Source organism: Peromyscus maniculatus, chromosome 7 (genome assembly GCF_049852395.1).
Source record: "Peromyscus maniculatus bairdii isolate BWxNUB_F1_BW_parent chromosome 7, HU_Pman_BW_mat_3.1, whole genome shotgun sequence".
NCBI lineage: Eukaryota > Metazoa > Chordata > Mammalia > Rodentia > Cricetidae > Peromyscus > Peromyscus maniculatus.
Window position 1 is genome coordinate 23,098,191 of NC_134858.1, and position 24,417 is coordinate 23,122,607.

The window sequence follows — 24,417 nt, forward strand, 5'->3', positions numbered from 1 at the left end:
GGCTTTCCATTTACTAGGAACTTCTTATAGCCAAAGAGAATTGATTCCTTGAAAAGACTGGTTCCAGGAAGATGATCTTGGCAACTTTTGTGTGGGCAGGTGTGGGGAGAGAGAGAGAGAGAGAGAGAGAGAGAGAGAGAGAGAGAGAGAGAGAGAGAGAGAAAGAGAGAGAGAGACTCAGGGTCTTAAATGTCCCCAGCAAGCATTCTACTACCGGGCAGTACCCCTAGCTCCTTGTCAACTCTTTCTGACAGTACTTAGCCCTGTGCAATCCCAGATAGCTGGGTAGCCAGTGCAGGGTAGGACAACCCCAGGGCCAACCTTTAGAGCTTTGGTGGAATTGGATTTTGAAGGCATGGGGTCCAGAGGGGGAGGGGGAGAAGGAAACAGGACACAGGGGATGTTGGAATAATCTGGTGATGCCAAGCTCACAGGCACACAGGGTCATCCTTCCATCTCACCAGAAGACTTTGCAAATTTAATGCAACATTTTAGATGGCAGGAGATTAAAGGTCCACTCCACTGAGCACATCCACGTGACTGTCAGAGGCAAACCCATCCTGCCTCTGTCGCTGGACCAGCAAGTTTCATTGCTTCTTTATTCAAGATGTCTGTTACCATTTATTTATGTGTATGTGTGTGTAGCTGCGTATGTGCTAGTCCTTGTCTGTGGAGGTCAGAAGAGAGCACGTGATCTGCTGAAGCTGGAGTGTCAGCTGCTGATGAGGGTGCTGCAAGCGGAACTCCAGTCCTCTGGAAGAGCAGAGAGTGCTCTGAACTGCTGCAAGTTTCGTGACTTTATGGATAAGTCCATGATCCTCAGTTAGAGAAGGAAGACTGCCCTCTACCCCACAGCATCTGTGCATAAAAAGCATTCACTTATGCCTTGCTCTCTGGTTTGTAGAATGTCTAGAACGTACCATGTGCTCAGTTTCAGTACAATGCACAAGCAACGGAGACCACAGCTGCTTGGTTTTGTGGTTGTCCCAAGTAAGTCCTGTTCATGCCTGTGGGGATGGGTCAGGTAGGCTTATGACCCATTGAAAAGGAATGCAAGCTATCCTTCCTCCCACACAGAAAACTAGACTTGGCTGTGTCTATGGTCTTGACCATCCCACCCACCTGTGGCCTGAAAAAGGGTGGAGGCACCTTTGTGTTTTTAAGGCTGCTGTCCTGTCACGACACTAAACAGCAGAGTAAACGGGCTGTGATTTGGTGACCAGGAAAGGGGCAGCAGCCTTGAGCCTGTCTGTCTCTCAGGGGTGGGGAAGAGTAAGTCAGGAGCTCTGGGAGAGCAAGCATGGCTGCTGAGAGGCAGATGGCTGGAGGACAAAGGTATGGAGGGATGTGAGGTACAGGGTTGTGGGGAGCTGCAGAGAGGGCCTTCTCTAGGCCCCATGGAGGCTGTGGGGTTGTGCTGGAGCCCCCTTCTTGGCGAGGCCCTGGGACTGGGGTGGTGGTGTGCTGCAGCCCTCCCCATACAGGAGGAGCTGCTCCATTCTAAGAACTCCTGGTCTGAACACCCAGAGGACCTCTTCAGGGCCCATCTACCCTCAACCCCATCCAGGGAACCTCTTCAGAGTTCATCTACCCTCAACCCCATCCAGGGAACCTCTTCAGAGTTCATCTACCCTCAACCCCATCCAGGGAACCTCTTCAGAGTTCATCTACCCTCAACCCCATCCAGGGAACCTCTTCAGAGTTCATCTATCCTCAACCCCACCCAGGGAACCGCTTCAGAGTTCATCTATCCTCAACCCCACCCAGGGAACTTCTTCAGGGTCTGTCCATCCTCACCCCTACCCAGGGGACCTCTTCAGGGCCCGTCTCTCCTCATCCACACACAGGGATTTTTTTGTGATAAGAAGGAGGAATCCTCAAATACTTTTTTTTTTTAATCTTCAAATGATTTTCAGTGTCTTCTCTTAGTGGCCAGCAGCCTGAAGCAGTTGGAGATAAATCAGAGGGAACTGCTCTACATTGTCCTTGTCTGGGGGGGGGGGGACCTTCAGTGGAAGGCAAAGACAACACAGAAAGTGTTTTTGAGGGCTTGAGGTCCAGCAGGCTAGGCCCAGGGAAAACTGCTTAAATGTTTTTCTTCTGGTGGTTTTGGTTTTCTTGACATCAAACTCTTAGGTATAAGAAATGCCAAAAAGCTCCCACATCTGGTGACCAGAGATTAAGAAAGCTGGACCCAAGCCGGATGGATATGCTGTTCTTAAATTCCAATACACATGAGCAGACACACACACACACACACACACACACACACACACACACAATGTTGTCTGTGTTTGCAGTGATACCAGGAATGCTGGGAAATGCTTGTAAAGCCAGGAGTGATGGTGCACACCTGAGATCTCACCACTTGAGAGGCAGGAGGATGGAGAATTAAAGACCAGCCTGGGCTACATAGGATTACACCTTGTACTCTGCTCCCCATGCCTTCCCCCTACCCCCTGAAGAGATAGCTCAACTATTTTGAGTAGGATACGAGGCCCAAGAACAAACGTGAATCCCTAAATAAAGAAAGGGGGAGGCACCCCCTGGGTCTCAGTAGTGATGGAGAAAGGGGGTGCCACCCACTGGGCCCGGGCAGTGATGGTTCCTAAGGTGAGACATATTATTGTTGTTTTTCATTAATTTCAGTAGCTGCCCCTTAAGCAACGGCTGTCCTAATTGGCAACTGCAACTCGGGGCAGCTACCAGGAGTGGTTTGGCTGCACTGGCTGTAGCCAGGTGGGAATTCTGTTCCCTCAGGCACCGGCTCTATCATGGCCTAAAGGGAACTTTATCTAGATCTCTATCCTTCTATAGAAACCAGGATTCAAAGGTTGAGGTGAAATTCTGCTCTTTTAGAGGCTGAATAGCAAGTAGCCAAGCTTCTCTCCTAGCTCGTGTCTCCCCCAAAACAGGGGGTCCTTCTGCTCAGTTCCCACTTAAGAACCTTAGCTACACATGGATCCTCCCCACCACTTCCTGTCAGCTAGTTGCTGACTCAGCCTCCTGACCTGAGGTTATTTTTATTTAATCAAACAAATGTAACAAGTCTTCGTATCATTTTTTTTAAATCCACAGCATAAATGAATGTAACCCATCTTAAATTAATATTCCACAACAGCATATAGCTAGGGCAAGCCTCTACAAAGGTCCCCACTGGTATCTCCAGGCAGAAATGATGGGCAGTGACCTCCGAAGGATTCTAGGACCGCAGACAGCAGGGAGTTGCTGGCTCTAGAGATCTTCCTGTACCTGTGTGCCTGTACCTTTGTTTCATAAACTTCAGCATCTGGGTGGATTCACATGGTCTTCTAAACACAGGAAACCTCTGTGTGGCAGGATTTGCTTGCTGGTTTCTTGGGGAGGGGGGGGGGCGGCTAACATTAAAGGTAAATTAGTTGTTCTCCTTGGAGCATTGAGTCCTGCTCACCCCACAGGGAAATTCTCTCTGCAGCCCAAACCTAGTCTGCCAGTGTGAATGTTGGCGGAGCAGAGCTGAGGGCTGAGCCACATCTGGCCAGTCCTGGCCGGTCCTGGGTGTGGACCCTTGAGCAGAGGCACCGTCTGGATTATAGAAAGAATGGGATGTGACTGCAGTTCTGGTCACCAGTGCTGGGGATACCACCCAATCCACAAAGATACATTAAGCCCCTAGTGCTGCCTTCTCCAATAAGACTCTTTCTGAGGAAAGTAAGCCAACTGAGAAATGATCAGAAAGTGTTTAATAAAGAAAACAAGTCCATTTCTAACATCATTAAGAAACAGAATATCAATAAATTTAATACAAGAAATATATTTACTCTCTAAACTTTTGAAAGTTGTTGACAAAACTGGGTGGTGGTGGTGGCGCATGCCTTTAATCCCAGCACTCGGGAGGCAGAGCCAGGTGGATCTCTGTGAGTTCGAGGCCAGCCTGGGCTACAGAGTGAGTTCCAGGAAAGGCGCCAAAACTACACAGAGAAACCCTGTCTCGAAAAACCAAAAAAAAAAAAGGTGTTGACAAACACTGCAAAAGTTAAATGAACGGACAGGGACACCCTGCCCATGCATCAGAAGACTAGGTACTGTTAACGTGGAAACACTTCCCAGAGCTGTCCGTAGATCTCATACAGTTCTCGGGGAACGCCTTGCTGGCTTCTTGACAAAACTGTGCAAGTTGTTCTTCACGCTAACAAAACTTAAGGAGCCCAAACTTTCTACTTCGCCTCTTTGTTGCTGCAGTGAAACACTGACCCCAAACCTCTTGAGGAAGGAGAGAGTTGAGTTTACTTGGCTTACAGGTTCCAACACATCATTAAGGGAAGCCAAGGTAGAAACTTGAGTCGGGAGCTAAAAGCAGAGATGATGGAGGAATGCTGTACCACGTTGGCTTGCTGCCAGGCTCACATCCAACTCCCTTTCTTATCCCTCCCAGTATACCACCCACAGTAGTACATCTTGCATCAGTTAGCAGTCAAGAAAATGCCACACAGGCCAATCCAAAGGAGGTAATTGCTCACCGGAAGTTCCCTGTCCTCAGATGTTTCACAGTGATAACTGGAGTCAGCTGTGTCGCCAGAGTAGCTAAAACAGCACTGAAAAGGAAGAACAGAGTGAGAGAGACCTGCAAATCTGCAAATCAAGATGGTGTGGTGCTGGTCTATGGACACATTAACAGAACTGGCAATCCAGACATTGGCTCTCACATTTATAACCAGCCAATTTTCACCAAGGATGATTCATGACTCGCTAACATCAAACTTCGCATAAGCAGAGGGGAAGCTTTATCAGGTGTTAATGGATGTGAGGCAGAGAAAATAAATGACTGCCAAAGTAGAAATGCACTACTTAGAGGTTAGTTGGAAATGCAGGCTGGTAAATTCTGTGGGCATGTATGTGCTCCTGAGTGCAGGTGTCCATGGAGGCCAGAAGAGGATGTTGGATCTACTAGAACTCAAGTTATAGGTGCTTGTGAACTCCAGTCCTGTGCAAGAACAGGAAGTGTTCTTAATGGCCGAACCATCTTTCTAGCTACTCAGTTATTTTAATCACATTGTTTGGGATGTACTGGAGACATGTTAATAACAAATGTGCTTATGAGAGTTCAGGTCAGCCTTCTTCTCAATAGCCAAAGAGTGGAAAGACCCTAAAATCTGTCAGCTGAGATGTAGTACAGCCACCCAGTGGGATGCTCCTGGCTATAGAAAGGAACAAGGTGCTGGTCCATGCTACCACACGATGGACATTAAGCTTCATGAAAGAAGCATTTGAAGAATACACAGGAAATGAAAAATAGCCTAATATTGGACTGAGGATGTGGCTAATAATAGAGCATTTGTTTCACATGTGCAAGAGCCCATGGCATTGATTTTCCTCACTGTGGGGAAAAGGGAGAAAGAAAATGTTCTAAAATGGCCACACAGCTTTGAATATGCTGCAAATTGTTGACTTAACATGCTTTAAAGGGTAAATACCAGAGAGCTTGTCGGTAACGCTGCTACAAATATTAGTAATAATTAACTTTTAAAGAGTTCTTGCACAGGCTAGGGGATGGCTGCCAGGACAGTGCTTGCAGCACAGGGGTGGGGAACTAAATCAGACCAGTCAGAACCCACACGCAAACGTCACTGCAGGGGTGTGTGTCCGTAATTCCAGCACTAGAGATGCGGAGACAAGAGGGTTCCTGGCTCTTGCTGGCCAGTCAGTCTGAGTCACAAGTTTGCGGTTCAGTGAAAGACCCTTTCTCCAAAAAATAGTGAAGAATGTCAGAGGAAGGGCATCGACGTCCACTTCTGGCCTGCATAAGCATGCACACCTGTGTGCACATACGTGAATATATTCATACATAAATACAGATGACTTAGTTTAAACTCACTCACAGTGTGATTCCTTTTACAATAAAAACTTAATAGATAAATTAAAAATATGGCTGAGCTCCCAGGTATTTGAAGCATGGATTGCTCCAAAAAATGTGAACCAATTTTACTTAGTCTTCTTCTAGACCACCTGTTGGGGGAAAAAGTTAATTCTTTAATTCGGCCACTGCCCTATGTATGAAAATGAATCAAAGGTGACTTCCCAAAGCCCTTCTTCCAAGAAGAATATCACAGGTAAAAGGATACAGCTATCAAGTGTATATATAAGAGTAGATCTACAGTGTGCATGTAAAAGTAGACCTCCTACAGTGTACATGTAAAAGTAGACCTCCTACAGTATGTGTGTAAAAGTAGACCTCCTACAGTGTGTTTGTAAAAGTAGACAGTGTGTGTGTAAAAGTAGACCTCCTACAGTGTGCATGTAAAAGCAGACCTCCTACAGTGTGCATGTAAAAGTAGACCTGCAGTGTGCATGTAAAAGTAGACCTACAGTGTGCATGTAAAAGTAGACCTGCAGTGTGCATGTAAAAGTAGACCTCCTACAGTGTGCATGTAAAAGTAGACCTCCTACAGTGTGCATGTAAAAGTAGACCTACAGTATGCATGTAAAAGTAGACCTACAGTATGCATGTAAAAGTAGACCTTCTACAGTGTGTGTGTAAAAGTAGACCTGCAGTGTGCATGTAAAAGTAGACCTGCAGTATGCATGTAAAAGTAGACCTACAGTATGCATGTAAAAGTAGACCTCCTACAGTGTGCATGTAAAAGTAGACCTGCAGTGTGCATGTAAAAGTAGACTTGCAGTGTGCATGTAAAAGTAGACCTCCTACAGTGTGCATGTAAAAGTAGACCTCCTACAGTGTGCATGTAAAAGTAGACCTGCAGTGTGCATGTAAAAGTAGACCTGCAGTGTGCATGTAAAAGTAGACCTCCTACAGTGTGCGTGTAAAAGTAGACCTAAAGTGTGCATGTAAAAGTAGACCTGCAGTGTGCATGTAAAAGTAGACCTGCAGTGTGCATGTAAAAGTAGACCTCCTACAGTGTGCATGTAAAAGTAGACCTCCTACAGTGTGCATGTAAAAGCAGACCTCCTACAGTGTGCATGTAAAAGTAGACCTGCAGTGTGCATGTAAAAGTAGACCTGCAGTGTGCATGTAAAAGTAGACCTGCAGTGTGCATGTAAAAGTAGACCTGCAGTGTGCATGTAAAAGTAGACATATAATGAGTTTCTCAATGCAGCTCCTCCAGCAGGAGCTCTGCTTCTGGTAAAAGACTCTTCCTCCCGCCATGGCCTGGGCAGAACACAGGACCTCTCTGAGTTCAGGGACTGAACTGAATGGCAACTGAGACCTCAGCCTGGGAACAAGAAGAGCCAGGCAAATGACTCGGTTTGATGGTCTTCTGAACATTCCACTTTACGCCTCTCCTGAGACATTAGCTGCCACTTACCAAGAGTAAACACTGAAGCCAACACATTTGAACAGAGTGGAGGGAGGAGATGAAGCCCAGGGCTGTCTGCCTTGGCATCCACAACACAGGCACAGGTTGGAAGTGTGGGACGGGTGGGTGGGTGGGAGGGAAGTGACCTCCACAGGCGCTGCTCACTGCCTGCACACACACGGAGGATGCAGGACTCCTCCAAGTAGCTTTGGTTCCAAACAACAGGGGTGGGTAATGAGGAAACTTCCATTCATCATCCTTAGGACCTCAGTGGGTTTTGCTTATTTGTGCTTTTTATGAAAGGGCAATATTGCTTATTTCTCCTTAAAATTAGCCTTCTGATCTGTTTGGACCTGACTTCTGGTGGCTGCTTTTCCCAAGAACTTTCTGAATCCCTGAAGACTATGACATGCGGTACACTGGGTAACTGAAGCTTCATCCACTGAGTGACTTTTTCATCAGGGTCTCTCCTTGAGTTCAGAAAGGTACTTGAGAGCACAGAGCATCCAGAACATTGGGCTAGTCTGAATGCAGACTCAGGGAGCCATGGCAATATATATCTAGGAGAATCCAGGAGGCCTGCATTCTCAGACCACGACCCCCATTTCCCAGAAACCAGACTCAGCTTCCCTGCCTGTTAAACATGGATGATCTCACCTGCCTAGCTTCCCTCCCTGATGTGGGCAGTCATGGGTGTGACAATGTTCTGTGAGTGACACAGACCAGCCTGGCTTTGAACTAACTTCCCACCATTTGCTGACTTTGGAAGAGTTGCTTAACTTAATCAAATCTTGGGTCTGTTATCTTCCTTACAAGGAAAAGCCACTGCTAACTTTCCATGACAATGTATCAGGATTAAGTGGGATGCAATGTCTGTGAACAGCACGTAACTGCTAAGTGGTACACATTATGGCTGCTCTTCCTGGCAGTTAACTAAACTCAGAGCAGGTGGACTAACCCCTCAGCAGTCAGCTCACCACCGTATTTTCACTTAGGACGGTGAACAGATATTTTAGGAGTAGAGAATGGGGGAGGAAAACTGCAATGTGCCCAGCAGAAGGGAAACATTCATCAGTGCAAGAGAAAGCTAGGGAAAAATGGCCTTTCTTTAGGGAAGGGCTGTGGAACATGGAAAACAGTCAAGAAGTCCGAAAGAGCCAGACAGTGGATGCTGGACCAAGACCTTTGGTCTTCAAAGTGTGCCTCTGTAACTGTTTTCAGTGCTGGCCAGAGTGCCTGGAGCCTTCCCTGTTGACCCGCAGCAGTGGGTGAACTTCAGAGCAGGGGGCAGGGCTCTGATCGCCTCACTTTGTCCAGGGTTCTCCTGGTCAGCTCCAGGGTCATTGGCTCGCTGGCCGTGGCACCAGCTCTCCTCACTCTCCTATTTGTTTATCAGAGGCCCCTCCTCCTGAGGAGGCCTGACACTACAGGCTCACACAGTCTGCAGACACGGGCCGACACCCTGACTCTGTATTACTTTTAGACAGGCGTGTAAAAAAGTAATGGATGATTATGATGGAAATAATTTGGAGAATTCTTCAGATCACAAGCATTAATTTTAACCCCATTTGGTTACAGCTAGTGTTGTAACTCTTACTTTTCTTCCCACAATAGATCACCTGCTCTCAAGCCATTCAAGCGTGTTGCAGCCTTTTTGCAAGGATCACACTACAGTCTTTCTCAGAGATCAGATGTGGGGTAGCATGGGTGAGCACTCCAGACACCTCCACAGTGAATATGTATATAACAACTGCATTTGTAAGGCACCTGCCTTTTGTCATTGGACACAAAGGTGCTTTCCACTAGGATAAGTATGTCCCAGTGTGCACCTTGTGAACAAATGTGTACATGTCTCTAATTTCTCCAAGATATAGTTCTAGAGGTAGAATGGCTGAGTTGCGGGCATTGTATTTGTAGTCATAATCAGTACAAGTTCCTAATATTTTCATCTACATGTATGTCATAAGTGTGTGTGTTTGCACATGCATGTAGAGAGCATGCATATAGTAGATGTTGGTGTCTTCCTCTATTACTCTCCATGTTACTTGAGAAGGGTCTTTCACTGAAATGGAAGCTTACTGTTCTAGGCTGCCTGACCAGGGAGGTCCCAGGAGCCACCTTTCTTGGTCCCTGCAAAGCTGGTGTTACATGCACATGAAGCCATGCCTGGCTTTTCTATATGGGTGCTAGAGATTTGAATGCAGGCTCCAATGCTTGCAGAACAACCATACCTACTCACTGAGCCATCTCCCCAGCCCTTAAATTGTTTTTAAGGAATTATTATTATTTTTTCTTTTTGGATGAGATTGTAGTTGGAGCTAGAGTCTCCCATAAAGTGAGACTCTGATCGTCTCTGACTACCCATTTTATGACAGCACCGGGGAGGTATGCCCCAGGGGCTTCAAGCAAGATGCTCTGCCATGCATCTCAGTATGAAGCTTTGGGTAAGGGGCCGAATGTCTCTGTGTCTGGATTTCTTGACCTGTGAAATGATTATTGACATTCCCAGTGTAAGGGCTCATATAGGCCATAGGCTTTAGTACAACTGGTGTTGGAGAGCAGCGAGAACTGAGAAGAGCAGCCCCACCCCTGTGGCTTCCCCTTTGCCAGTGTCAGCCCTGCAGAGACAAAGGGTGTGTAGCAAGCTGGCGACCCCTTCAGGTAATCTGGACTAGACTAGAGGTCTTCATTTTGACCCACTTCTGCTAACCAAAGTGGGAGACTCCAACATATCACAGATTTACCCTTTCCCATCAGAAAGCAAGCTGACCAAATGGAAGAGGGCCAGACCTGCCTATGGGACTACTGCTCCTGGCCAAGTGGACCTAATTCAGAAGCAGCCAGCTATATTCAGACAGGGATTGACCCTTTTGAAGTGGGCCCAACATGGAGGAAGCAGGCCTGTTCCAAGACAAGAGACTTGTTTAGTGTGGTTGGGTGGAGAAGGACGCATCCTTCTCAGGGATCTTATTATGTCACATGCAAGGAAGTCAACTCACTTTTTAAAAAGATATCTGTTTCTTACACAAATATTATCCAGGCTAGTATGAAATAAGTTTACTGTTATTTTCAATGAGTTAGTATCTTCTTAAAATATAAATCTCGATTTTAACTTGGCTTAGTGAACAGATGATTTAACACACAAAATATCTTTGGGGTCCTTCAATTTTTAGGATATAGATGGATGCTGAGGCCAGATATTTAAGAATCACTTGGATGTGACATTCCTTAGCCTACTTAGGCTGTTAGTAGTTTCAGTAAAGCTTTATCCAATCGCCAGTCAGATCTCTCATATCACTCATTAAGTTTATTTCTGGGCATTGGAAAATATTCTGATGCCATTATAAATTCTGTATTTAAACTTGTGTTTTAAACATTGTTCAGTAAATGAATACAGATAGTGTTTTTGTCCTGTTTTGTATATGGCAAGCTTACTAAATGCCTGTATTTTCATTCATTTCATCCTTCAGGTTTTTAAAAATAGAAAAACTAGAAAGGGAATAAAACCCATTTTCCTCCTCCTCATCTTCTCTGCTTTGGATCTCCAAATTTGCAAAATGACATGTGTTATGCGTCACTGAGCTTCCTGTAATAGTTGCAGCAGCAACAGCTTCTTAAATCAGGAATAACTACAGGTTTCTCTGTAAGGTCCATTTCCCCTGTGCTGGTTTGGGGAGATAATTTGAGGCTGTACACATTTCAGATTTCTTTTCTCGCTTTTACTCACCAAACCGGGCACCTGTTAATGATAGTAACCAAAGTCTGCTGTGTGAATCATGTTTCCATTACTGCTGTCTTTGTTAACTGAAGTGAACCCCTGGAGACCAAGTTTTAAAAAGGTCATTATGATGTCTTTGTTCTCTCCGAAAAACTAATATTATCTTGGTCACTGCACTAGTGCTGTAAAGAGACTGACCATGACCATGGCAATTCTTACAAAAGAAAGCACTTAATTGGGGACTGGCTTACAGTTTCAGAGGGTTAGTCCAGTATCATCATGGCAGGAAGCATGGCAACGTGCATGGTCCTGGAGCAGTTGCCGAGAGATTTCCATCTTGATCCACAGGCAGGCAGGCAGGCAGGAAGGTGGGCTGAGAGACACTGGGCCTGGAGTGGGCTTTTGAAACCTCTAAGCCCACCCTCAGCAACACACCTCCTCCAACAAAGACATACCTACTCCAGCAAGGCCACACCTCTTAATCCGTCCAGTTTTTCAACTAGAGAACAGGCATGCAAACGTATGAGCCCTTGGGGACCATTCTTATTCAATCCATTACAAACAGCAACCCTTGTTGTGTGATGTTATTCCTGAGGAGCTGTGAACAAATGTCTCCTCACCCTAGATACGAAACTGATGACAGATCAAAGTATAGATAGCACAAAAGTCCGACATGATGAACTGATGCATTTTATTGGGGCTACTTACAATAATATGGGTGAAGTTACTTACAGGAACAGAAATTATTCAAAGACAGCCACATTACCACCAAAGGTCCACCGAAGCATGGGCAACAGCTCACAAAACCTAGAATCCTGGAGCATACTGCACAGCCTGTAGGCAGCTCAACAGGTTGGAGAGTGTCCTTTCCAGATAGCTCAGCTGGTCTGAGCCTCCTCCAGGCAGCTCAGCTGGTGTCTACTTCTTTCAAGGGGTTGGGCTTGTCTGAGAGTCTTCTTTGTAGCTTGGCTTATCTGAGAATGACTCTCAGTCATCCTTACTGCTTACATCCTCCTGAGGTGGGAGGGGCCTAATGAACCAGGTCAGTTTTAGGGACTTCCTGGAGCTATTTTGAAATGTTTGTTTCCTGTCTTAACCAGTTTCCCAACAGAAAGGACTGTTTCACCTCCCTTTAGGATATTTTGTTTTACTTCTTTTTAAACATCCTATCCTAAAATATCCTGTTGTTTCACTTCCTTTTTACATCTTATATCTTAAGAAGTTTCTCTCTAAGATGAAAGATTTTAACCTCAGAGGAAATTTCCACACAGCAGCCTTCAACAACACATGATGTTCAAATTCTATGAATTGTTCTGGTAAGATTTTAGAAATTTTTAATTTATATTTATTTATTATTATGTGTGTATGTGCTTGTGCCCAGGCCATGTAGTGAGTGTGGAGGCCAGAGGAGCCAGCTTGGGGAGTCAGTTCTCTGCATCCATCACACAGATCATAGGGTTCAAATTTAGACTGTGATGCTTGGTGGCGACGGCCTTTTCCCATTGAGTTAGTTCATTGGCCCCAAAATTTGTTTTTTATTTACTTTGTTTGGGTTTTGTATTTGTTGTGTTGTTTTATTTTTTATTTGAAGTACAGAGGACCAGACTTGAGGTCTTATTTGGGCTAAGCAAGTGTATTACCACTGAGCTACACCATCAGTGCTGATAAGATTATCATATTGTAGATTCATTTAAAACAGGTGATGTGCAGGTAGAGTTGCATTTATTGATCTATCTCTTGGTTCCTTAATCAGTCGGTTTCCTTCCCCCTGCCCCTTATATTTTATTCATTGAAAAATCATTCTCTGTCCTATAGAACTTCCCAATTTTGGATTTTCTTGTTGGCATCATATGTTATGTTTAACTTGTTTCTGATTGTATAGTATTTCTTATGATCTGACAACTGGCTCTAGGGGTTTGATTGGGTTCCAGTTAAGTGCTTAGCAAACATGATTCATAGTGTTAAGTACTTATGATTGCCTCACATAAGGTACACATAATTTTGTAATTGTTATACTTTATGTTAAATTTGAGCAGAGCATGCATGTATAATCAGCTTGTTCTTCTGCTATAAAATTCTGATATTGAGTGTGGTGGTTTGAATGAGAATGGCCCACAGGCTACATGTTTGAATACTTGGTCCTCAGTTGGTAGAGCTGTTTAGTAAGGATTAGGAGGTGTGGCCTTGTTGGAGAAGTTATGTCACTGAGAATGGGCTTTGAGGTTTCAAAAGTCCATGCTGTTCTCAAGACATGAGCTCTCAGTTACTACTCTAGTGTCATGTCTGCCTGATGCCATGCTCCCTCTGTGATAGCCATGAACTCTGACCTTCTGGAACTGTAAGCCCCAAATAAACTCTTTCTACTATAAGTTGCCTTGGTCATGGTGTCATATCTCAGCAATAGAAAAGGAATTAAGACTTTGACTTTTGCTAAATGATTTCTATAGTCAATGATACCCACTAATTTTGCAGCATAATAGTTTTTCTCTCCCTTCCTTCCTTCCTTCCTTCCTTCCTTCCTTCCTTCCTTCCTTCCTTCCTTCCTTCCTTTCTTCCTTTCTTTTCTTTCTACTTTTAGGGTAGGAGTCTATATAACTCTGTAGTAGTGATTAAAAGAAATTAACAAGCTTAAATAAATGCGGGGGTATTTTCCTCGATAAGGTTGGAAGCCAATAGTCCATGACTGGTTATGGGGCTTAATGATGTTACTGAAATGGTGCCATGTTTTTGTGGTTTCTGCTTCACAGACACAAAACTGTTACATAGTTCCTGGCATTACATATTTGGCTAAGATACAAAGAGATGTCTAGTTGCTTCTGTTCTTTATATAAGGATTGTTAAGACATTCGCTGAAATCATTTAGAGTCTCAAGAAAGACTATGAAAGTGAGTTTTTAGATCTTGCAGTCTTCATAAAGAAATGAAAGAGAAGGGACTTGGGTGTAGATGTTGAATCAGTGAGGCATGTCACACACTGGAGTCACTGGATAAAGTTTTAAGCTTATTAACCTATAAGGCACAGGCTTTCTTCTGTGGAAAGTGGGAAAACATCAAAAGTTTTGGTCTGGGTTCAACATATCCCACACAAGTGTCATTCCATGATGAACTGGTAGTACCATGACATTGTTGGGAGGTGGAGCCTTGTGGCAGGAAGCTGACCATTGGGAAAAGTGCAGGAAAACATGTTACACTGTGTAGCCAGTTCCTGGTCCCTTCTTGTCTCCACTTTATGGCTACTTACCATGAGGTAAGTAGTCATCTTCCACAAAATTTTCTGGTGTGTATTTCAGCCCCAAGTCAGGCACACAGATGAGGAGTCAACCTACTATGAACTGGAGACCTTAACAAATAAACAACATTTTTTGCCTCTTAAAGTGCTTCTTTCAGGCTCTTCTCAGTACAAAGAGCCTGACAACAGCATTATCCAGAAGGGACCAAGCAGGCACTGGGCCAATGGGCCAAAGGGAGGACAGAGAAGACAAATGGGCATGGGGAGTTTTGCCTTATGAACATTACAAGACAACTATTTCCATTTGTTTTGTGAAAAAGAAAAATGACAACCTCTGAAGGCTGTACTTTGTGTGGTTTTTACTTTAAATCCATTAAATGATTAAAGTGGTGTGGGCAGGGGTGCAGCCACATGAGGTAATTCACGTCGCAGAGCTGCGCACTTGAAGTACTTACGAGGGTAGATGGGATGTATTTTATATTAGACAGAGGCTTGGAAGGGGGTTTACAGAGACAAAGGGCCGTGGTTTCAGACACAAATGAGGGACAACCTAGCAGAGGCCCAGGGCTGGTGAAGAGGCCACAGGAGCAGCACTCACCCACAGTCACGAGACAGGGATTTAAAAGCCTGCTTCTGAACTGCGGCTGTGGACTTGAACTAGTCACTGTGACTGTTTCCATAAAAGGAGACCAAAGCACTAGTTCTCCTGACCTCACCGGGAGCACAGAGGGAATCCAACTACACAGTGGAACTGGGTCAACCCGGAGGCCCGGGTTTTCCCCGTGTGTCTGTGCTGCTACTGTAAGCTCTGAGAAGATCCCTGCCACCCATGTGAGGGCACACTGTCTCACCTCTGACCCACTGATGCTGTCAGATTCCATCTCAGGGCCTGGGGCCGTGAATACATGACCGGGCGGTGGCGGCCGCAGAAGGAAGTAGTATACGCCCAACTTTTCTCTCTCATTCAGGTTAGCTCCAGGACAGCCTGGGCAGTGCTGTGAGACCCTGTCTCAAAAACCTCAAAATAAATAAATAGACTGGTGTAGTTCCTGACATATAATGAACAAGTAAAATACTACTACAACCTGTCATCCCTGCAGCCAGCAGAGGTCTGTTAACTTCATCAGATTTCAAGAGAAAGGAAAAAAAAATATTAACATGTAGTGTGAGGGAGTCACACTCCCTATGGCCCTAGGGAGAATTCCCTGAGGTCTGCCCATTATATAGCTGCTAAGAAAGTAACACCCCACTTCGTGGGCATGGAAAACAGACAAGAGCCTGCAGTTGAATGGCAGTTCTTGGAGCATCTTCAGCTTCGTGAGCTTGATCTTGTCAGACCATTGCACTGCTTAAGATGTCCTGCCATCTCTTCCCTTCTTTCCACCGTCTTCAATCATCTTAGGGTAGGCCTTCACTGTTTCTGTAATTGAGGTAGAATCCATACCCACATAGTCGCCCCACTACACAGCTGAGTAGTTTTGGGGATACTCCCAGTCAGCACTTGGCCACTGTAACAGATATTTAAGGTAATCAACATGTAACACAATAGGCCTTACTTCGGCTCTGGTTTTGGTGGTTTCATCCCATGACTATGTGACTTCTGTTGCTTTTATGTCTGCAGTGGGGCAGTTCATCAAGGCAGGAATTTGAGGTAGATCAGAGCTACTGCCCTAAAGGCCAGGGGATGAAAGAGAGAGGACACAACTGGGGTCTAACAGTCTCCTCTAAGGACACAGTCCCAGTGATGCGAAGATGTCCTACTATGTCCACATTTGTAAAGTGTTCACTACCTTCCAATATGACAGGCTGGGGACCTAGACTTCGGCCCTGGACTTTGTGAGTAGCCCGGATTCATGCTACAGCAGTCACAAGCCACTGTCTTGGGCTTGGAAACTGCCAGCTTCCTTAACTAGCTTTTCCCAGTCTCCTCTTCCAGGCTATGATTCTCCTGTTAGCTGATTTAATCCCTGAAGCTCAAGGGGGTTCTCATTCTCATTTGTCTACTTCTCTTTAAATACCTTACAAGGACATACGCACACTCTCACATAAGCACATACACACATTCACACAAACATACACAGGCACACACAGACATACCCTCACAGAGCATATAGACTCTCACACAAATACAGACACAAAGATGAACACACACACACACACACACACACACACACACACACACACACACACACACCAGTATTCCTGTGCTCCTGTGTGCTCACTCTCTACCTCCTTCCCAGTCTGCTCTCTCCCGTGGCACCCTGGACTATGGACACGTTGGACCACTTGGAACTAAATGAACTCTCTCCATGCCTCTGTGCACATCCTGTCTTTTCCTGACACATGGTTTGCCCCATTCTCCACTAGCCAACTTTGATTCCACCTTGAAGAGTCCACTGAAGCTAGCTTTTCTTCAGAGGTCTAATTTATCCCCCAGGCAGCATGACTTGTCTTTACTGCCTTTCTTTTTCTCCTTGTGGGTGAACACAGACTTGGGGTTTGCTTTCTGCAGGTCAGCGTGCAGATCTATCTGAAACCCCTTAATCTGTGAGCTCTCCCACAGCTTAATCAACAACGTAACTCATGGGTTTGTTAGCATCTGCTGTTTCCTTTCTTGATGCCTGAGTGAACCATGACTTGTGTGTACTAGGAGTACTTATCTGGCTTAAAAAAAAGTTTATTGATTCTTTGTGGATTTCACATCATGCATTATCATCCCACTTATCTCCCCATCCTGTTGCAGCTGCCCTCTGCCCTTGCAACCTCCCCCCAAACAAAACAAACTTTAAAAGAAAACCCCCAAACCAAACCAACCAAGCAAACAAAACAAAAAACAAAACAAAACAAAACAAAACAAAACAAAAAAAGAAAGAAAGAAGAATCTTCTTGTGGAAGCTGTAGTGTGCTCTGCTGAGTCACACAGTTTACCCTTTAGTCCATTCATCTTTACTTACAAGTGTTCATTGCCACAAGTCACTGGTCTGGCTGGAGGCCACTGGTTTCTACTACACCACTGGTACTGGGCTCTCACTGGGGCTCCTCTTGGATAGCCTGTTGTTGTCCTGTGTCATGGAGGTCCTGCTGTTTTGCATCTGTAGGTCTGTCCACTTCACATGCTCCAGTATTTCATATACGAGGTGGATGTTGGGGTGGGCAACTCATAGCCCTGCTTCTGGGCTGGGGTGGTAGCTGGGTTGGCCAGTGACCCCCATGGTCACTACCCTGGCAAACTCTCCAGCACTGCCTCAGCTAGCTCACCCAAACAGCAAGGATCAGGGCCTGTTCTGTTCTCAGGCCCTCAGATCTGGCTCACCCATGCTGACACCACCAGGGCCAGCTCTACTCTTTTGCCCAGGAGAGTTTCAGGGCCCTCATTCCTGATTGCTACGGGGGGCATACAGGGAGGTGGGTGGCAGGTGTCCAGCTCTCCTGCTCTCCTGCTCTTGGGGCTGGCTCACCTGCTCCCCAACAACAGGTCAGCTCTAGAGTGCTGCCCAGGCGGGGTGCAGGGCCTGCTCTCCTGTGTGCTGCAGCTGGTGAGAGGCCGGGCCAGTTCTCTTACTCTCATGAGCCTGCGTCAGCTCTCTTGCCTGCTGCAGGTAGCAAGGGGTGGAGGGGGAAAGGCATCTTTCCCTCACACATGCCATGTGAGGGGTCAGAGCCAGTTCTGCTCTCACACACTCAGGGTCAGCTCACCTTCATTCCTGACCACAGGGTCAGCTCTAGTGAGCTGCCCAGGTGAGGTGCATGCCTGTGGTGAGGGGTAGGGCCATCTTTCCTTAGTGAGGGGTGCCACCTCCTGCTGCAGAATCCAGCATGAGGCAGGGCCAGCCATCCCAGGGCCAGTGAAGGGCAGGGTTGGCTCAGCATGGCATGGTTCCAATGACCCTCTGTGCTAACATGGGCTGTGGACATCATCGCTGATCCCAGCTGTTGCAGGACCACCCAGACATGGCCCTTAGCAGGAGCTCAAGCTGGACACCACCATGGGCCCAGTGGCAGCACAGGCCCCCCAGATCTAGTATGACTCTGGCGGGAACATGGCCCTTAGACACCAACATGGTCTCAGATGGCAGACCAGACCCCAGTCATCTGCACAGCCCTCAGGGGTAACAGGAGCCATGGACCTCAACTGAGACCCTGGCTGCTATAGGGTCACAGACCTAGACATGGTCCTTGGCAGCAGCCCTGGCCCAGATGACACCATGGCCCCAGGTGACAGGGCAGGTCACTCAGATCATCATGGCCCCAGTGGTGGCACAGCCCCCAGACACCCTCATGGCCACGGTTTGCAGCCTAGAACCTGGGCATCCATGCAGTCTTTGCTAGCAACATGGGCCACAGACATCAATACATACCTGGGCTGTGGTGCGACTACTGATCCAGACATGGTCCTCAGCAGCATCCTGGGGTCTGGATGTCACTATGGCCCCAGGTGGCAGCACAGGCCACTCAGATTGGCATGGCCCCCATGGCAGCGTAGTCCTCAGATATCAATATGGCCCCAAGTGGTGGCCCAGACTACAGGCCTCTGCACAGCCCTCAGTGGAGAAAAGAACCACAGACACCAACACAGGCCCCCTCAGTGGCTTCAGGGCCTTGGACTAAGACCTGGCCCTTGGCGATAGATAGCCCAAGCCTGGACATCACCTTGGACTCCCATGGCTAGCAGACCACTTGCATCATGCTGCTCCTTATGACTCTCACCTCTTCAGATCCACCTGTCTCCCCAGGACATGGACCGTTCTGCCTCTCTCTCCGACTTCCTTGTACCATAGTGGTGCCTGACCACCAGGCACCCAGGCTCCTGGTTGAGTCACAGGTGGCATGTGGTTGAGTCCTGCTCACCCCAGCCTCAAGGCATGGCACTTGCTGGGCGGCGGGCACCAGAGACTCATGGTTGATTGTGTCCCTCACCCCCACCAGACCAGGAGGTCTGGGAGGGAGCCGTCTCTGTCCTCTCCCTGCTCAGGCCCGAAAAGAGCCGAGCCACTTTGTTTTTTAAAGTGCGTGAGTGTGCATTACATGGCTCCGTGTGGAGGTGAGAGGACAACTTTCAGGAGTAGGTTCTTGCCTTCCCCCTGAATGTAGGCTCTCTCTTACCGATTTTGCTGCACTTTCTCCTACAGACTAGATGATTTGTGAGCATCCAAAGGCTGTCACATCTCTGCCTCCCATCTCCCAGTGGGGATGCTGGGATTGCATATGTGTGCCGCCGAATCAGGCTTTTCATGCAGGTCCCAGGGATCAAAGTCGGGTCTCTAGGCTTGGGAGGGAAGCACTTTTCCCCGTGGAGCTGTCCCCCTGGCTGCAGGATACTTAGATGTGATTTCATGTTCAGTGCCAACATTTGGCTAATGTTCTGGTTGCCTTCTCTGTTGTCAGACCAGCTCCACTCTACACCTGCTGCTGTCCTTGGTGTTGTCCCATGGTCCTGGCATCCCCAGTTTGCTGGGCTCTCCTTGGCAGCTGAAGTCACACCTGCACCAATAGCCTCTCCTGGCCTCACCAAGCCTCAACTTCTTTCCATGATCCCTTTGTTACCTTCAGAGCCAGTACCATGTGGGAGAATTTTACACATTGCTAAGTTTGGGTGACAGCTTGATGCCCTCTGGACCACAGCCTCTGTGTGCTGATGCTGAAGAAGTACTCCGAGATTATGCCTCAGTGATACTAGTCTCTTCTGAACTATACTGGTCTCTGAACCCCAGCTAAGAATCATCAACTGCCCCAGGAAAACTAAGTGTTACTTTAGTAGAACTAGTCTCTTCTTAATCACAGCTGATTTCTCAGATCCAGTTGTCCAGAAATCACAGACTTTTTTTCTTAAACATATCACACAAATGACCCTGGTAGAGTCATTGCTTTCCTCTGAACCTTCATAAGCCAATGCTTCGTCGTCTGTACTCTCTCAGCATTCTTATCTTCCAGGATCCCATAACAGCACAGTAATCTCTGAGAATGCAATGGCTTCTCCAGCTCCAAATTCCAGATACTTCTACAGTCCTCCCCAAAGAAATACGGTTGGGTCTGTCATAGCAATAGCCCACTCTCTGGTACTAAGCTGTATCCTGGCTTGCTGCTCTGTGGCTCAATGATAAACCATTGACCAATAGTAACTTAGAGAGGAAGGGCTTATTTGATCATGTAGCTTACAGCCCATCAAAAAGGGAAATCAGGATAAGAATCCAAGGTAGGAGCCTGGAGGCGGGAACTGAAGGAGAGGCGATGGAAGAATGTTCGCTTTTTACTGGTTTGCTCTCCATGGCTTGCTTAGTTTGTTTATTTCCATGACCCACGACCAGTCCACAGTGGGCTGGGCCCTCCCACATCAATCATGAATGGAGACAATGCCCCCCAAACTTGCCTGCAGGCCAATTGGATGAAGGCATTTTTCTCCATGGCGGTTCCCTCTTCCCAAGTGATTCTAGTGTGTGTCACATTAACAGGAAGCTACATGACACAGTTGTCTTGTTACATTCTGGCTCAGCTCAGTGTTCAGAAATGTTCACGTCCATGTGAGGTCACAGTCCTGGTTCAGTGTTCACAAAGGTTCACTTTCATGTTATATCACACTCCTGGATTCTTCCAACATTGAGGCATCTTCTGGCTTCTCCTCTAAGGCCTGAGAAAGATCTCAGTTGGTGAAATAGTGGGGCTTGGCTTTCTACCCAGCTGCCTTCATTCTGACCCCTCCAGAGGTAGAGCTCTGGGGGAGAGGGGAGGGGCAGGGATGCCGTAAATTGGCTTCCTGTTTTGTGTCCCTGGTTACTGTTTACAGTGGCTCTGTCTTTCCCACCATATATGGTGTTAGATAGTGCACTATCACCTACAGCACAGAGCTCTTTTCTGGATTTGTTGAGATCCTGTCCATAAACACAGGGTTCTCCATTGTGGCTCTAGCTGTCTGGTTGCTGCTGCTCACCCATCCCCAAGGATCCCTCAGCCTTGCCTCTGCCAGTTCTGTTCTCTGGGCTGCCCATCAGACAGAATCTGGTAACTCCTGGCAGCCCTTGCCCCATAGTCCTGAGATGTCATGTCATGTCATTTGCCTTAAAGAGTTTGGGAAGTTCCTGTCCTCAAACATCTGCTTGCCTCCTGCAGTCGTCCGGGAGCCATTCCCAAGTCACACAGTGACTCACCTAAGCAGCTCTCCTGAGACTCCAGAGGGGAAGGCCAGCAGGTGGTGTGGGGTCATAGCACACCACACCAGACTTCTTACAGTGCTCTTCAGACTCCCTTCCATAACCTAGCCCTTCTCACCTGGCCACTGAGAAAGTGAAGGGCCAGAAGGGGCCTTAGTATTTCTTCTACACACTTGCTCCTGGCTGGCACTTCCACGGGGGAATCTCGTAGACATTGTGACTTATCTTTTGGGGTGGTTTTATGAAACCCCACAATCATCCCTGTGCCCTAAGCCCTGACTTGAACATCAAATTCATCTTCATCCCTTTGCAGGTCAACTGGACTGTCCAGTCGAGATGACAGGACTAGCCTGAGGGGAGAAAAGCTTGTCTGAGAACTGAAGACTGGCTTGGTTTGTGAGTATCCCTTTGTGGTGTTTTGAACAATAACACAAGGGAAGAAATCTCCCATTTTCAAGAAGGAAAGGCTTGTCTCCCAAGCATCGTATTGAGGCCCTTGTGGGAGGTCCGTGGACCCTGTATCATGATCAGTTCAGAATTTCTTATTTCTGATTACAACTGTAACTCTAGCTTCAGGATATCTTGAACACACAGAGATGAATTACACAGGACATGACAGCCCATCACAAATCCTTCCAAGATTATTGTAGAAATGCTCTTTTAAAATTACTTCTCTGTATCTATTATCTTAAAGGGCCAACATTTGATATAAAGAAAGTAAGAGCACACTACACATATTCTTTTGCTATTTGCTTTTTTTTTTTTTTGAACTTAATACATCTTGGTCATTTTCCAATGTCAGCCTGCAGGCCACTCATCTTTTCAATATTTGTTGACTGTCTTTGATTACTTTGGAGCTATCTCTTTAAGTTATTTCAGGAAAGAAACATCCTGTGCATATATCTTAATGAACTTGTCTGGGAATTTCTGTGGCATGCTTTTCCAGAAGTGTGACTTCTGAAGAATACTAAGGAGCACAAAAGAACAGGTATCCTGGGATGTTGCCAAATTGCTCATAATTGGTAGGTGAGTAAGCATACCACTTATATCAACAAGCATCAGTCATAAAAACAAACAAACAAACAAAACTTTTGTAATTCTTCACAATTAAAATTACATTTTTTCTTTTTAATTTCTGCAGAGTAGAATGAACACTTTGTACCCTGCCTTGTCACAGTTTTTCTCAGGACTTATCAGGAAGAGCAGGATTTCATGTATTTTTGGCAAATAGGAGCCAGATCTGTTTGTACTTAAGCATGCCCGATGTGTTCTAGGTTCATTTCTGCTGCTGTGACAAAACACTCTGACCAGGTGTCACAATAAAACCAAAAAGGGTTTATTTCATCTTACAGTTTCCTGTTCACAGACCTTCATTAATGGAAGTCAGAGGACCTCAAGGTGGGAATGAGAGGTGGGAACCATGGAGGAATTCTGCTTGCCGGTTCATGTTTCTAGCTTATATGGCCCAGAAGCCCCTGCCTGAGGATTGATGAGGCTCACAGTGGGCTGGGCCCTCCTTCATCAGGTAATAACTGAATCCTTGCAGACATGCCCAGAGACCAGCCTGAACTAGCTCATTCCTCACAGGAAGTTTTCTTCTCATATGATTCCAGGCTGTCACAACAGCCTAACCGGCATATCATATAACTGAAATTATAACATGTGGCTTTTTATTGATTGTGAAATAAATGTAGATTCACATGCCACTGTAAAAAAACATGATTAATTCAGAGGTCTCTGTGCCCTTTACCCAGTGTTCCCCAGAGTCCCCTGCTTGTCACTACAGTATTGCAAGCAGAATGTTGGTACCAATAGTCAAGACAGCACACTTCTGTTGGTACACAGTTCCTTGCACTGTTGTGTGTAACTGTTCTACTTCTGTCTTAGTTAGAGTTTCTATCATTGTGAAGAGACACCATGCCCACAGCAACTCTTATAAGGAAAGCATTTAATTGGGTGGCTTTACAGTTCAGAGGTTTAGTCCATTGTCATCATGGCAGGACATGGCAGCATGCAGGCAGACATGATGCTGGAGAAGGAGCTGAGAGTTCTACATCTTGATCTGCAGGAAACAGGAAGTGAACAGTGACACTGGGGGGGGGGAGTAGCTTGAGCATAGGACACTTCAAAGCCCTCCCCCATAGTGACACACTTCCTCCCACAAGACTGCACCTACTGCAACAAAGCCACACCTCCTAAGAGTGCCACTTCCTTTGGGGACATTTTCTTTTAAACCACCACCACTTCCCTGACACACCCCCTCCTTTAACACCTGGAAAACACTAATCTTGTGTCTGTTTTCATAATTTCGTCTTTTTAAGATTGTTACATATATGGAATCATACAGTGTGTCACTTTGTGTTGGCTTTTCTCACTCAGCATGATTCTCTGGGGCGTCCCACGGTTGTTGTGCACATAAGTGATATACTGAATAGTAGTCTATGGTATGAAGGACCACAGTTCATTCAATCATTTGCCCATTGAAAGACATCTGAGCTGTCTCCATTTGGGACTATTTATTATGAATTAATCTGCCATAAAAGTTATGCATAAGTCTCCATGTGAACCTACGTATTTCTCTGAGACAGTACCTGGAAAACCAATTATTGAATGAATGTTTAGTTTTTAAAAACACTTCTCACCTTTTTCCAGTGGTTGTTTCCCGAGCCATGCAGGAGTGATGCAGCCTGTCTTCCCTGGAAGCTGCTGAGTGCTGACACTGTGTTTTCCTTTGGACACTCTGCCGGGGGCGCTGTAAGCCACAAGTTCCCATTGCAGTCCTGCACTAATGGTGTCGCCCATTTGTCCAGGTCTCAGAGGACATCTGTATGTCTTCTTCATGTCTCTTCCTGCCTTTGTCCACTTCCTGCTTGTCTGTTTTCTTTGGGATTGTGCCATTTTGAGAATTATAAAAAATGTACTGTCGATGTTCACCATTGTTTGGAGATATGATTTTTTTCCAAGTATCTTCTACTCTGTAGTTTGTCTTTTCTTTCTTCTTTTTTTTTAGAACAAGTCTTTGTGGAGTAAA

At 46.2% G+C, this 24,417-nt stretch overlaps 1 long non-coding RNA gene across 3 annotated transcripts; it reads left to right on the plus strand.

The window, feature by feature from the left end:
- The first annotated feature begins 1,135 nt into the window (after positions 1–1,135).
- LOC143274099 (uncharacterized) lies at positions 1,136–24,388 on the plus strand. Of its 3 annotated transcripts, none has more exons than XR_013052539.1 (4): positions 1,136–1,335; positions 21,700–22,374; positions 22,739–22,911; positions 24,039–24,388. It is a non-coding gene; the product is annotated as an uncharacterized LOC143274099 (long non-coding RNA). The 3 variants fall into 3 exon arrangements; XR_013052538.1 differs by having other exon boundaries at positions 21,700–21,782; XR_013052537.1 differs by having other exon boundaries at positions 21,700–22,911.
- Positions 24,389–24,417: the final 29 nt, after the last annotated feature.